Consider the following 2,500-nt stretch of genomic DNA (forward strand, 5'->3'; position numbering starts at 1 on the left):
TACAAAACACTTATAAAAAGACACAGATTTTGCCAGAGATAAATGAACAGGAAATTACGTACTAACCGCACTGGCACCATAAAGGACTGCTCAGCACAGTTATCGTCAAACTAAGAGACAGCTGCTGGGGGGGGGGGGTACAAATACTTGAAAAGAGACAGAAATAAGTAAATAAATAAATGTTCCATAAATGTTAAATACATTTTACAGTGAGTGATAAGCGAGATCAAAGAGGTATGTCTTAAGTGCATGTTTAAAGGTTTCAACCGTTTCGGCCATTCTTAGGTATTCTGGCAGAGTGTTCCAAAGGTTGGGGGCATAGAAACTAAAAGCTGCTTCCCCATGTCTCTTTGTCCTGGCTTTTGGAACTGTTAGAAGTTCAGTGCCGGAGGACCTCAGGGATCTACTGGGTGTGTACCTTGAGAGCATGTCTGTTATATATTCAGGTGCATGACTATGGAGTGATTTATAGACTAGTAGGAGAACCTTGAAATCTATTCTAAAACTAACAGGTAGCCAGTGCAGTGATTTTAATACTGGTGTGATGTGCGCTCTCCGTCTTGTTTTAGTGAGGACTCGCGCTGCTGCATTCTGTATTGTTTGTAGTTGACTAATGGCTTTTTTTGGTAGACCAGACAAAAGCGAGTTACAGTAGTCTAGCCTGCTCGTGATAAACGCGTGCATCAGTCTTTCGGTGTCAGCCTGAGCGAGAAACGGTTGCACCTTAGCAATGTTTCTTAAGTGATAAAAAGATGTTTTAATTATATTTTTGATATGGGTTTCAAAATTGAGATCTGAGTCAAGTATGACGCCTAGGTTTCTGGCTTGGTGCTTGGTGTTAAGTGCTAGTGTTTTTGAGTGTGCAGATAGTTTCTCTCTCTCGTTTTTTTCACCAATGACTAATACCTCTGTTTTATCTTGGTTTAGCTGGAGAAAGTTTTGTGACATCCATACATTTATATCAGAAATGCAATACAACACACAACAAACATGTTCAAGTATATAACACGTACACAACAAACATGTTCAAGTATATAACACGAACACAACAAACATGTTCAAGTATATGACATGTACACAACAAACATGTTCAAGTATATAACACATACACAACAAACAGTTTTCATTGAGGTTAGTGCTGTTTGCGACTGTTCAAGTATATAATACGAACACAACAAACATGTTCAAGTATATAACATGTACACAACAAACATGTTCAAGTATATAATACGAACACAACAAACAGTTTTCATTGAGGTTAGTGCTGTTTGCGACTGTTCAAGTATATAACACGTACACAACAAACAGTTTTCATTGAACCTCTTTTTCCTCTTCTAGCCATTGTTCTGCCCATCACGCTGCCTGCTGTTCCATTCCTGTCTGTTGTATTTGAATGGGCTGTGATCAACACCAGTGTGTGTGTATGTTTGTGTGTGTGTGTGTGTGTGTGTTGCATTTGAATGGGCTGTGATCAACACCAGTGTGTGTGTATGTTTGTGTGTGTGTGTGTGTGTCTGTTGTATTTGAATCGGCTGTGATCAACACCAGTGTCTGTGTATGAATGTGTGTATGTGTGTGTGTGTGTGTGTGTGTGTGTGTGTGTGTGTGTGTGTGTGTGTGTGTGTGTGTATGTGTGTATATTTTCTATTTTAGAACAGTTTTCAGCACATTCGTGACCAGTACCTTTGCATTTTACAGCATAACCAAAGACACAGATTTAGAGTACCAGTTTACAGCATAGATAGATAGATAAATAGATAGATGGATACTTTATTAATCCAGAGGGAAATTTAGGTCAAACCAAAACCAAAAGACACGGAGTTAGAGTACCAGTTTCTGCATTTGAGATACATTGGTGAGGGAGTAGGGTTGGGAGGATGTCTACGGCTGGATGAGGATATGTGCATTCTGGGTATAAATGATGTCGATGTCTAAAAGATAATCCTAATCTGTAGTGCTTTGTCACGATTGCAGAGCAAAAGTGAATAAGCATGTGTGCAGATATCTTCCCACTCCTCATCATCGACAGAGATGGCTGTCGACAGTGATAGCTCCCTCTCCTATGTGTAAAGGAACAGGGGGTGCTTCATAGAACTGCTTCATAGAACAGACTAACAGACATCCTTCCAGCTGTTTGCTTCACAGACCAGACTAACAGACATCCTTCCAGCTGTTTGCTTCACAGACCAGGCTAACAGACATCCTTCCAGCTGTTTAAAATAACTTTTGAAGTTTAAAGTTTGCCATTAGAGTTTCTAATCTGGTCCTGTACTGACTCTACCGCACATCTGACAGACAGTCCCATTTAAGTGAGAACAGCGCCACTCGGTGGACAGAGTAGACAAACCCAATACAATGCTTTAACACTGCTGAGAGCGTGCGTGCGTGCGTGTGTGCGTGCATGCGTGCGTGCGTGTGTGTGTATGTACTGATCCATGTGATTCACGTGCTCATACTGTAGCGTAGGGCCTGACTGTGTGTGTATGTGTGTGTGTGTGTG

General features: G+C 40.9%; 1 protein-coding gene across 1 annotated transcript in view; it reads left to right on the plus strand.

Annotated features, from left to right (window-relative positions):
• The window catches only part of LOC116224482 (multiple epidermal growth factor-like domains protein 6), an 18,642-nt gene that overhangs the window by 6,414 nt on the left and 9,728 nt on the right, over window positions 1–2,500 (plus strand). The gene's annotated exons all lie outside the window — the stretch shown is intronic.

Source organism: Clupea harengus, chromosome 17 (assembly GCF_900700415.2).
Source record: "Clupea harengus chromosome 17, Ch_v2.0.2, whole genome shotgun sequence".
NCBI classification, from domain to species: domain Eukaryota; kingdom Metazoa; phylum Chordata; class Actinopteri; order Clupeiformes; family Clupeidae; genus Clupea; species Clupea harengus.